The sequence below is a fragment of the Festucalex cinctus genome, chromosome 12 (assembly GCF_051991245.1).
Source record: "Festucalex cinctus isolate MCC-2025b chromosome 12, RoL_Fcin_1.0, whole genome shotgun sequence".
Lineage (NCBI taxonomy): Eukaryota > Metazoa > Chordata > Actinopteri > Syngnathiformes > Syngnathidae > Festucalex > Festucalex cinctus.
In genome coordinates this window covers 1404926-1418450 of record NC_135422.1, presented here as the reverse complement: position 1 = coordinate 1418450, position 13525 = coordinate 1404926, and the positions used below count along the sequence as shown (strand labels likewise).

General features: G+C 41.9%; 1 protein-coding gene across 7 annotated transcripts in view; it reads left to right on the top strand.

The window, feature by feature from the left end:
* Nucleotides 1–13525, top strand: part of daam2 (dishevelled associated activator of morphogenesis 2) — a 95808-nt gene that overhangs the window by 25918 nt on the left and 56365 nt on the right. The gene's annotated exons all lie outside the window — the stretch shown is intronic.

Below are 13525 nucleotides of genomic sequence, written 5' to 3'. Positions count from 1 at the left end.
TTTTTTTTTTTTTTTTTTTTTTTCTCTCCATTTTTACCTGCTTTCAAACGAGCGTGAGGTGATCGGGTTGTGATGGTGCTGTCACCCCCCCCGGGCTGTGCCTTCCTCAGCCGGGGAGGTTACGGTAGCGTCGAGGCTGCAGTCGGCGTGGAGGTTTGAGGGCATTCAAACCTCGTTTGACAGCGTTTTCGCATGTTCAATTCCCATTCCCACCACGTTTGTGTTGTTGGAAAATGTGAGCATTCTGGATGTTGTGTTACGCGACATCTCTTTGAAGCTTGTGAAAAAGGATGCCAACGTTAGCTCGCTCCGAGCACCGGCCGTTAAAATAAAAAATAAAATCAAATAAAATAGTTGACTATTAGTCAACGTGACATTCTAGTCTTGTCCTATGTGTACTAAAATGCCAAATAGCGTCCTTTACACGGATACTCAATGCATTGTTGTATTTTGTCTACGGAATACTCAAATGTCTAAATTGACGCTGGTTCGGTCGAGTACCCATAGAGGGCGCTGTACCTCCTTATGAACAATCGTCATGCCAGAAATGTACAGCAATAAGTGAAGCTTGATTTAGGGGATTCATATCACGTCTTCGGAGGACACACAAATTACTAACACATCAATTACTCTCTCTGTATTTGAATAAATGGAATTTATACTTATGATTCTGAAAAAAACAAACAAAAAAACAAACTGGACGATGGGTACGTGCAAAGATTTCTTTTAAGTGACTGACATAAAAGAGCACATAAACTACAAACATCTTATTCTATTTTGTCAGCTTGGGTGATCCACAAACACTCAACATTTGAGTGTTGTGTGGAATAATTAATGAACAGCCATTTACAGATGCAGCTTAAATGCTTTGGAATTGGATGTGAGTGTTTTGTTTAAAGATATATTTAGCCTATGCTAGAAAAATCAAAGAGATGCATAACACAAATTTAATAATTATTTGGACAGAACAAGCTAGCAGAAGTGAGGTTGGCATCACAGGACAACAACTGTGTAAACCATTTCAAGCCAATATTGTTATATCTCAACTAGTTTATTAGTTCCTCTGCAATTTAACAAGCATGTTTCTTTGTTGGCTTCTATTTTGGATTGTTCAATTGTGCAGGTGTCCCTATTGTTGTGACCAGTAAATGTAAACTGATGTCTCTTTATTTCTTCACTCAATAACAAAGTAGTGATTTTGAACATTTGTTTAAAATATTTTCGAGCCTGCTAGTGTCTTTGCTTGTTTCTAAAAATAACATGCTGTGTTCATGATACCATAACTACGGTGGCTGTTTACCTACTTGCAAGCCTCCATAGCGCTTAAACCTCAGTCTGTAAGTCAAAGAGGATGGGGAGGTATTGAGCCATTTAATCCCACTGAACATCTGGCAGGGATGCGGCAATGTGTCCTCTTGCTCAGCTGACCAGGCTTTACAAGCAGTGCGCCATGCCAAGCGAGCAGTTGTCCCCTCCTCCTCCTCCTCTTCCTCCTCCTCACCCACACAGCTTTGCAGTTAGCATCTGCTACATTCCACCCTATGGGCCAAAACTATGTTGAGTACAACCCGCTTTTGTTAAAATTTTCAGTGAGCACAATGTTTTCTGAATTTAAACAATGATTCGACTCACTTGTAGTTGAAATTTAGCTTCTCTCGTGTGTACTCATCTTAAAAACACCACAATATTAAAGGAAAACGGAAAATATGACATCTTTGTGTATCACCACTGGCAAATCTCTTTTGGAAGAAAGGACTCACATTTGCAGAGGTGGGAAATCCAAGCCCAGAAAGTAAAAACCCTGCCACAGTTTGGCATTAGCTACAGATGTTTGTAGTCAACCGGCAGGTATACGAGGTCATTACGAGAAGCACGTGTGGCTGAAGCCAAACCGTGGCAGGGTTTTTACTTTTTTGACCTGGTTTTCCCATCTCTGCACATTTGTGGACTACAGAAAAGAATATCAAGGTTTTCTAACTAAGTTTGTTCATTTAAAAAGCCACATGCTTCATTTGAAACTTCAAAACGGTAAAATCGTACATCATGAAACGGAATTTGCCTTCCAGTTCGTCTGGAGCAGCAGTTTGGCAGGAGTATTTTTAGTTCCAATGTTTTGATTAGCGAGCGCAATCCTCATCCAGCTACCTGTGCGTTTCCGAAGTTTGGGGAGAAAGAGAAATAGGTCTGGTCCAAGAGTAACAAAGCCCCTTGGCTGACGTTGGGCTGCTTCTGGCTGCACCTTTGCTGACAGGAAGATATGGAGAATTGGGTTATGTGCACTTTGCTGGGGGTGGAACGACGCCATTCAAACCTTGCCCAGACGACAAGGTGGCATGTATTAGCGGGTAATCAAGCAGGCTGCACTTGACACTGGTGTGTGCCCAGGATAAGCTTTTTCTGCCACTGCGCTGGGAGGGGCTGGTGCAGGCTCATTGTTCAGTCATGTTTATGCAAAGTGTCGCAGTACACTTCAGGATGGTGTACGTCTACAGGCGTGTTCAAACCAGCACGGCACAGTGTAATCTGTTGATGATTCTTGAAGGAACAAAAGAGTTGTGGTGGACAAATCACCATTATAGTGTTGCCATACTTTCCTTGTCATATGGTGTTTATTACAAAATGATGATCAAAATGTTGATGTTGAAACATCACGTTTTTCTCCACATGCACACGTGATGATTCTTCATCCGCCATCAATCAGTTCTTTGCTCCAGTAAAGGAAGGGTCACAGTAATGTAGTATAAACAAGGTTGCCACTGAGCAGTCCAGTTGAATTCAATTTTCGATGGCTCTGTTTGGATAAGTAAATCCTGATCAGGCATGCGTTTCCTGCACTGGGTGTACTTTGTAGGTGTGGCGGTTATGGCTACAACAGCTATGTAGATGGCTTGATATTATAACAGCGAGACCGCATGTAACCAATCAAGCATACATTTCTGTTATTATTATTATTATTATTATTATTATTATTATTTCATTGCAATTAAAAACTTACTGTGCAACGTAGCCTTTATCAATCACCAATTGTTTGAATTTTTGCACTAATGCGCCGGCCGTTAGTGAATACATTTACGTGAAACTATCTGAACACCTCATGGCCCGAGGGACGAATGACAAGGACGCGACATAGATGCGTCTATTATCTATTTTACACACATAGATACATGCGGTATGCTAAGGTATTAGCCAATGGCAGAGCAGCTGTACGTATTTTGCGTTCAGGAAACTCTGGGAGCTGCGAGTAGCAGCCCGTGCTGTATTTTTACCTTTCGTATCCTGAAACGTCTTTCGTAACAAGATGCAATATTTTCCTGTTGAGGAGATTCGTAACTTGAACATTTCGTATGAAGGGACGTTCGTAAGTAGAGGTACCACTATAGTGCAGGGGAGTCTTTTTGCTCTAAATATGTGAACACACAAATTAGGTTTGCCATGAGAAATATCGAGCAGTGCACTTCCGTTAATTGGCAATTCCCGTGCGGCAAGCGCGCAATGCCTCGAAGCCTCGTCGTTGATGTCCGTCGATCGGGTTGAGTACATACAGTTCCTCTCATTCTGTGTATTTGTGTGAGCCTTCTTGTCGTAAAGCCTTTGTAGAATATGCAGAAGCACATGCTGAAAGGTGGGCATCGTCAAAGGCATATTGCCGATTAACGCAAATGCCCAGTTCTGGAAAAATGCTCGAATACAATGACAAGTTGCTGATTGCATCTGAGACAATAACCAACTTGTTTCTTACAGATTCTAATAAAGAATCCCCATGTCATTAACGTGCATTGTTAATCACCTCTTGCTAATAATCACGGTTTCAGCCTGTTCTTCTTCCCCCGTGGTGGCAATGCAGGCTGCTCGCATGCTTACTGCAGTTCCTGGCACAGGGTTTTAGAAGCCTGGGAGTAATTAGCTGTTAAGGCATAATCTTATTCCAGACACCGCATGTTGTGTCTGTTAAAAGTGATCCCCCCACAATGCCCCCTACAGCCCTCTCCTCCCAGTCCTTAGTCATAAGTGGTGTTTATGACCTCCTGTCCAAATGTAGCCCCTAATATCCTTACTTTAACTTTATGAGTAGGTACATACACAATTTTGCAACTGGATTGTCCTGAGTTTTATTTTTGTAACATGAGGCAACCACATTTCTGGCTCCATCAAGTACATTCCCTGAAGGTGCATTTGTACTTCCAAATATCTGAAGAAGAGTACGTAAATTATGTCCTACTGTAACGTAACCTGTTTATTCTCACCCAGCTGTCAGGCAGTCAGCTGCACATTGAGGACGACAATGTACAGAGCTTACTTGAAGCGGCATAAATGCATATACATTTTTAAACATCATTGACTTGTGTTAAATTTCAATGGAATAATACAATTTTTTGCAAAGGAAAATATTAGAATAAGTACACAGTTCAACTACCAATAAAAACTTCACTGTCTGAAAATCGAGGTTTCAACAAAACAGGCCCAAAAAAGTATCCATTTTCTGCTATTATCTATTTTTTTTGCACCGATGATGATTTTAATGTGAGTGCAATCTTGTTATGAATCCAAGTTTTATATTGTTGATAAAAGTGCAAATCTTCTGACTTCAATTATTGAAGATGCCACAGCCATGGCCCAACATGTTTTGTTCCCCAAGCCACTTAGTTGTTACGTTTGCCTAATGACAAACGGATCCATCAGGCTTGAAAAGGTTTGATTTATTGACCGGCGGCCTTCGAACCTCAACATTCTACTTTGATTCTACCGCATTGTCTTTTTGATGGAGGCCTGGACGAGGTTCTGGTCTGTTTCTTCTCGACAGTGGTAAAGTTGTTCTCTGCGAGGGCGCACCTGAGCTCGAGAGGAAGCGCTGCATAACAGGAATGACTGAGAGTGAAAAGACCTCTTGGCCTCAGATGAGAATGTGGCTTAACCAGCTGTGACGTTCAGTTTTTTTTTTTCATTCATGTTTCATTGTTCGCTAGGTTTTTGCACATTAGAGGCAGTACTGTGTTTTTGGAAACTGTCACTCACAGCATGAACTCACTGATTTGCATGTTGCCACCCTGCGATAGAAGTTCTTGGTTTCACCAGGCTTTGTTCTGACTCCATAGCATGGGATTTTGTAGCAGCAGCATCTTGCCAGCAAGATGAATTCTCGCCGTGTTTGTGAGTTCACAAACTCTGGAGAATACATCTTGTACCGCTCCCACCGATTCGTTTGCAGCCGACCTTTTTTAAGGTCGGACCAATCAGGTGTTGTTCGAATGGACGCTGCAATTAATTCTGTTCTCGCAGATTTACTCACCGTTTCCTTGTTGAATTTGAACAGCGAGAGGCGCTTCGAGCATTTTTATCTATTTTACTGAAGACGACGTTTTCATCCGTTGCCTTAATTGGTCAAAACAAACTTGCACCGATGCCGAATCGTCCAATCAGATCGAACAGCAAGTCCCGCCTTTCCCGAACGGGTCTGCCTAGAGAAGCACCAGATTGATAATGTGAAGAACTCTCTCGAGTGAATCACAATGATCAATCTGGCTGGCGATGTTAGGATTGGATCCTCAGTCATTATTAAACACACTGGGAGCAGGTGCTCACCTAATAATCCCTGAACTCTTTCAAGCGCCACCAGCTCAGTGTCTCTCCCTGCCATCTGCCATTGGATCTCCAGCTTCCTGCCGGCAGGGCACAGCAGGTGAGGCTGGTCCATCCCGAGGATGTCTCCTCTCTCTGCTGATATTCTCCCTCCACACACGACTGCACACGAGCTGCAGATGACACCACAGCATATTGACAAAAAGTGGAGTTGGCTGGTGCTCTGGTGCAGCCAACACAACTTGGACCTGCACGCACGTTCAAGACTGTAGAGATGATAGTAGACTTCAGGAAACATCCTTTGCCGCAGCTGCCCCGCACGCAGTCTAACTGCCATGGTGCCAACCCTTGAGATCCTCAGGTTCCTTGAAATGACAGTTTCTCAGGACCTGAAGTGGGACATCCACACCAACCCAATCCAGAAAACGGCCCAGCAGAGTATAAGTGGGTTTACTGAGGAAGCACATCCTGCCACAGGAGCTGCCGAGGCAGTCGTTCTACACAGCAGTCATTGAATCAGTCATTTTGTTTATCCGACACAGCCTGGCTTGGGGCTGACACATAGAAAGACAAAATCAGACTGTTGAGAAGATCCTTGGTACCATCTTGTGTTTCCGTCCTTGTTTCAAGCCTTGCTTCGCTTGACCTTCCACATCTTTTCACCCACCGCAACCCTCAAATTCCAGGTGTTGTTGAGGTCCCGTATCTCCATCCAGTCACCGGTAAATTCCATCGATAGGCTGCAGGATGATGGTTGAGACCAGAGCATCCAATCGTTAGACCTCAAGCCTCCCGACACTGAGCTAATAATACGCCGAGCTACAGAGAAAGCGCCTCATTGGTTCTGTCAGTAGAAGCAAGGGGACGGATTGAGTGATGACGGTGATTGTGGGGCTCCATTTGGGCCATGTGCGCTTGATACTATACTGAGCACAAAGCAGCTCTTTCACTTGGGATCTGGAGCACATATGGAATAGTTTATCAAAACTCCATAACGTCAACCTCACAGTGTTCTCTTGCCAACAGGTTCCCCTTCACCTCCACAGCTCAAATTCAGTGTGCCACTGAAGTCGGCTTTTAAAGTTGGACTTGGCACTGGACTTGTGCTCTTCCATCCTTTCCAGATTAGAAATCTATTTTATCTTAAGGTCAACCCAAACCAGTATTTCAAGATTTATTTTGTGCTCTTAAAAATTCCCGTTGATATTTTGTCTTGTATTTACAAGTTAGTTTGGCAGTCCGTGGTTTTTAACATCAAATTACAACCTGGTTTCAAGGTGAACATTTCCTGAATAACGAAGCTCATTTTCGTTTTTTCACATGGAAAGTTAACGATTGAGCAAGTGAAAGTTTCAGGAGCATGTGCATTAATTGCATTTGGCGCCTGATAACTGTTTAAGTTCGCGTTATGTGTCCTACAACTCAAGGTCCACATTTAGTGGCGTTGCTCCGTGTCCAATTATAGGAAACCTATTTTAACGCTAACGCTGTGTGCCTGTATGACATCAGCTTGAAAGATTGTCTTCTAAACTGCACAGCTGGGTGTAGATAACAGAGCAGCATGGATGTTTAGTTCTTGTCTTTCTGCATTCCTGCTTCTTATTTATAATATCCAGCATGGCGGTTTTTACTTCTATAAAAGGAAGTTTGAAGACTTTCGTTGACCCACTGGAAACGAGGCATGCAGATCAAATTTTTCCTCAAGATGTAATGTCTTTAGGACAGCAATCAAAATGGGGAAAGGATGATCTGATATTTGCCCTCCTTCACCTCATAGTCAGTCCCACTGTCAGCAGGGCCGATTGCAACGGAATTCTTGTGCAATGTGTGAGGCTCTGCCACTAAATTGCCCGATGTTATTTGAAATTTGAATTGCTAGTGAATCTCGTCGCAACAAGGCGCTCCAATGGCAAATAGAAATGCTGTCTACCGCCTGATTTCTTGACTGTAATTTGAGATTGTCTAGTTGATCAGAATCTCTCGGTGTGCGGTGGGCCTATGTTTATCCTCCTTCACCTTCCTTCATAATTGACATCCTTGGATCATTTCTTCCCTCGTTTGACTTGTGCTTTTATATCCTCATGTCCTTATAGGCTGTAATCTCAATCGATGATTGAGCCAGTGTCCTTTTCATTCAATGGAGAGACATAATGTTGATATCATCTGATATTTTATAACTGATATCCTCAATTATTAATGGGAGAAAAAAATAATAATTTACTGATGCTTGATTTTACCCACAAACACCGTGGTTGTGGTCCTTTGGAGTTGACAGAGTACCAGCCCAAATAAGTTACTGTATGTTTAAGTTATTAATTTTGGTGTCCCACTAATTTATTTTTCTGAGCCAGAGCCACATAACCTAGTACAAACCATACATAGTCATTTTTACCTGTGTTGTTCCGATACCGATACTTGTATTGGCAGAGGCGCCGGTACTGCATGAAAACAGTGATATCGGTATCGGTGAGTACTCACAAGTAACAAGCCGATACCATTAATTCCAACACTAATATAGGATTTTGGATGCAGCATCTTGTGTCTTGCTCGTGCACGACATTCACTGATATTTGACATGTTCACTGCATGCCGATCCAAGATATCCAATTGGCCCTTGAATGCTCTGAACCAATGGCAGGACAGCTTGGGTATCGGTATCGGCCGATATTGCAAAGCTGGGTATCCGAATCGTTATCGGGGGCCAAAAATCGGTATCGGAACAACACTAATTTTTACTATTCATCTCCATTAGAGTGTTAGCATATGAGTAGTATGACTGAGCATGAACTCGTTTGGCCCTTGTTTATTGTAACTTGTCAGATCTTCCTCATTCCACACTTACTTCCTTTCTGCCGCCCCGCGTGAATCTGTTTGTGTTTGATTGTGGGAAGATTTCCAGACATTCGTGAGAGTCCCCCGCTCTCTGGACCGTCTTTTTCCCGGGAGGCCCCTTTTGGTTCACAGAGACTGAGCCCCATCACTGCTCTTGGGAGCCTTCTCCTAGCAACCCCTAGTGGTAGCACAAGTGGCAGGATTCCTCTTCTGAGGCCAACCAAAGCGCTTTGAGGGCCTTGTAAGGTGGAAAAGCGCTATATAAATTAAGGAACCATTTAACAACAACTTTCACTTCCACACTGGAGACTCAAAAATGCAGGGAGGGAATTTGTGTTTTGGATTTTTGTTGTGTGTGTTCTTTCTTTACATTTTTGTAATTGTTTTTTATTTTTATGTGAAGCACCTTATGTTGCTTTCAAAGTATGAAATGTGCTATAGAAATAAAGATTTGATTGGTTGATTTATCTTTTCAGAAGTATGAGATTATTTACTGCAGATGTCTCAGCAATGTGCTAAAAGGTCTTGAGATGACTCAAAAAATAATAACACTCCCCTCCAATTAATCATTTCAGATGGAAATTAAAATTCAGACATGGGTGTTACTGTGACAGCATTCGGGAATGTGCCACACACGCTGTTGTTTTTGTTTGTTTGTTGGTTTGTTAGTTTTTGGGCTATCTGTGCAGAGCACGACACACGCTGAACTGTCTTAATGGGGAATGAACATAGCCTACCAAAAATACACAGTCAAAACAGATGAAAAGATTTTTCTTTTCTTTTTTTTATTAAAACACCAAATTTACCAACATGGGAAAAATGATGTCGTAAATTTCGGTAACGGTAAATTTTCGGTTAATCGCCCAGCCCTAATTCAAACATTAATGCACTTTCAAATCATGTAATGATGTAATGTGCAGTTTCTAGCGCGAGAGTAGAGTAAAAATCTCTGCCGGGCACCTTTACTGTCTTCCATTGGCTATCTCCCAAAACATAACGCATCATTAACGGTAAGCGTCATCTGATTGTGTTTGAGCAATGAGATGGATGAGTGAACACAGGTGAGGATCTCAAAAATGATGACAAACGTTTCCGTCTTTTGGCTATCGAGTAACAAAACAGATGAACGTTGATCTGAATGCTGGACCTGAGCCATAGATCCTTCATCACTAGTACTTTTTTTTTTTTTTTTTTTTTTTTTTTCCTTCCCCCAAGAACGCCTTTTGACCAAGTTGAAGGACCGCGTGGTTGGAAACAGCTAAAGCATTCACAGGCCTTATGAATAGAAGCCTGTCTCTCGAGAGCCTTACTTAAAATGGGTTCTTTTGCTTTTATCCCTTTTGGAGAGGCAGATTGATCTCGCACAGGCGCACTTCAAATGGACTGTTGAAAAGCAAGGTGTTTATTTGTGCAGCATTATAACGCACCATTTGCCAGTTTTAGCATCTGTTGGTGTTCTCCATCATCCCTAAGTGCACCATGAGGCAATTCTCTTACTTTTTTTTTTTTTTGTGTGTGTGTAAAATAAAGCCTCTAACCGTTGCTTCCAATAGTTTCACTGCTTGTTGGCACTGAGCTGTCATCCCTCTTTGATCAACCACAAATTTTAAGTCCTGTTTCTATTTACAAGCTTTTGCAGATGGCAAGGATGAAAGTGGGAGCAAGGAAGCCTGTTAAAATCGTTGACATCCTTATATGATGTACACACTGTCACTGTTAGATTGTGAATATGAACATTAGGTGACCCTTGGCAATGTGCCCTAAAGTTACCCAGAACCCACTTTTACAGAATGAATGAGTCAGTCAGATTTGTCTGTATAATGTCTTGTCTTGGCAACCAGAGAAAATATAGACTTTTTTTTTTTTTCTTTTTTTTCTTCTCTTTTTTTTTTTTTATCTCTGTCCATTCAAGGGTCAATAAGGATTACAGGTCCATTTTATATCAGGCACCATCACTGACTGAAACAGAAATTTGTTTTCGTGGATGACGGCGCCTCGGTGCTGTGGTGCTCGATTGTCATGTTGCCTTTTCTAATTCTGTTTGACGTAATCTAGAATGTTCTCAACTGCCAGTGTAGCTAAAACGACAAGCTCGGCATGTGTGCTGAAAGGTCCGTTCTGCCAACAATGGAATGATAGCGAGATGACGAACCCATGGGCCACAACACTGTGCGGTGCCAAACCATCTGACTCAGTGCAAGCATCAAAGCTCCAACTGGTGGATTTATTTGGGTCACTTTTGGTCTATCTTCCTCTCTTTCAATCTGCTCCTTCCATGCAGTATTTGAAGCTAAATCGTTTCCTCAAGCTGTGAGCCATCGAGATGGCTCAATCTTGTTGTTTTTTAAAGCCTGTCCCAACCAAATTCCTTCACATTGTGTGGCAGCTGCATGGATTAGCGGCGCCATGTTGCATGAGCAGACTGAAAGAAATTTGGATTGTTTGGAGAAAGCCGAAACGGATGACGGTCAGTGCAGTGGCAGGGATGTGACCGGAATGGATATGTGCCCTCAAACACGCCCCCGTAGATCCACTGAACTAACCAGTGCCAGTGACCTCGCTATTATAAACATTATTCTTAAATAAGAAAGGAAGATGGGTTAAAATATTGTAAGGTGGATAAACGTGCTTAATTGATGCCAACAATCTCAAAGTAGGAGCATGCAATCCATCCGTGGTTTGAAATCCGATTAGTCGATGGGAATTAAACAAGATTGTCCACTTGAGTGGAATGAGTTGCACATCCGTTTAAGTCAATTAAAAGGCAAGCTATTTGCTTTAATTCCTTGATAGTGATATATGCATTACAAGTAGAATGAAAACAAGATGAGAGAAAAACACAAGGACATTTTCACAATTTCAGTATTTTGTGTGCCAAATTTGTTGTAGAAAAACAATTATACAAATTGTGCTCGAATGGTTTTATTTTATTTGTTAACATTTTGTCTGTTTAGCGCCACACGTGTTGGAACTGGATTTGCTCCCACGTTGCCTTGGCGACAGGTTGCAGAGCATGAACCCCGAAACGTTTGAGGGGAAAAGTCAACTTTATGTTCACATTACTAAACAAACAAATGCATTTAAGCACGCAAGCACTCAGTATGCCGTCGTTTCCTATAATTCCATCCAAATTGTTGCCCTGGCCCATGCAACAGAATGGAAGGAAAAGATCCTGCTGTGACCCATTTTGTTCATGCTTACAAGTGTGTACACATGCAACTGAAGCGATATTGACAGAGTTCTAAGTCTTAAAGCAGACACTGATCATAAATCTGCTGCTCGGCGGCGTTTTAGCGCAATGCCTTCCATTGCAGTAGAATCTATTTCAACTGAAAAATTTTTCTTTTAATGCACTGCATATTTCCATTGGAGACTGAAAATTTCCCTTAGTTTTGAATTTGAGGCAATTGTTCCTTGCTTCTCATCCGTCCCTGAATATGACAAACTGAATATGCTTGTAATTGACACTTGGTTGCATCTCTCCAGTCTAGTTTGGTCTGCTTGTTCAAGCATTTTATCCAGTGAAACTAGATTTTGGTCAGCCATCTTGCCGCCCTTGAGGAAAGTTCTTCTATTGCTGCCGATGGATCCTTTTTATTCCCGATTTCCCATTACTGACTTGCACCGCCCTCCCTCCGTCCACCCTTGAGGTATTGATCGATCGTGACTATGAAAAAAAATAGCTTCTAACTTGTGTTTAACGGTAAAAAGAAATGTCTGAAAGGAAGGTCTCTACCTCACAAAGTGCAGCCGTGTTGGCTTTTCTGATCATTATCATGTCAACTCTCACTTTTTTTCCAACCCTATTGTCTTGTAAGTGGAACAATGTCAGACTTTTACGAAGGAGGAAGGAAACCAAGATGGAAGAAAGAAAAGTGTTTTGACCCGCAATTTTGTTGCACCATGAAATGGGACAACAATTGTCGTTGATTGTATGCAGCTGCATCGGATGTGATTATCCCACATTTGTGTTAGTATACTATCTTTTTATTTTTTTTCCTTGTTTCCTCCAATTTTAAGGACTATAATAATAAACCAATAGTCCTATTTGATATGTTAGGACGGGCTATAATGAGTGATTTACTGGAAATGTTTGAGGAAGGGTTCTTGTTCTTAATTTTGATGTACAAGTTCTAAAAACAACGGTGACATACGTCGGTCTTATCTCTGCTTTTAACTTTGATTTGGTAATCTTTTCAAGTTGAATCGGCTGACAGTATACTCTTGTGGTTTCCTAAAAATCGAAAATGCTCGAATGTGGCCTGATTGCTTACTCTTACTGTCTTAGCATTTTAGAAACTGGCAGCTAGCAAGCAGTGGATTTATTCCAGTTTTATTCAAAAGAGCTGCCAGGATAAGAGCTGCGTGACTGAAGTGCATTTTGACTGGAAAATTTCATCTCGGAGACAAAGGCCTGTGTAAAAAAAAATGAAGAAAAGAAAAGAAAAATGTCACTGTACTGGTTGCGGGGAGGGTGGGGTCCATTTATTTTTATTTTTTTGGTGGCGTGGGAATTCTGAACTTTTTGACATATAAAGCATGATTGATTAATCATTGCTTGCATACTTGCGGTTTTGGCCGCGTAAAAGGGCCAAACTCCACAACACCTTTATGTCCTGGAAGAAGACTTCAGATTTCAGGGGCGCATGGTTAAGTGTGCGTGCGTGCGTGCGTGCGTGCGTGCGTGCGTGCGTGCGTGTGTGACACCCCAGGAAGCTACCCTGGTCTCAGCTGGTTTTAATTAACACCGTGGCTGTGTCGAGGTCGTCATGCCATTTTGCAGTGGTGTCCAAATGTCCAGGGAGCGAAAATGTCAAGCACTCAAAATTAGCCCCAATGCACGTTGAAAACATTCAGTCAACATCGATGCTCAATGGGTTGATTATAGACCACAATGCATTGCAACTATGACAAAAGAACGGCGCGAGCAACAGCGCGAGCGGCGAGAATAAAAGTGATACATTAACTAGAAACCATGGAAATAATGAATTTGTTTTAGTTGTAAATATGTACGACAAAGGAATTTTAAATAGTTTTAGAACATTTTTATTCACAATAAATAGATTGAATCCCTGTTGCGTCATCATGATAAGTGCGGTGGTCACTTGATATGTGA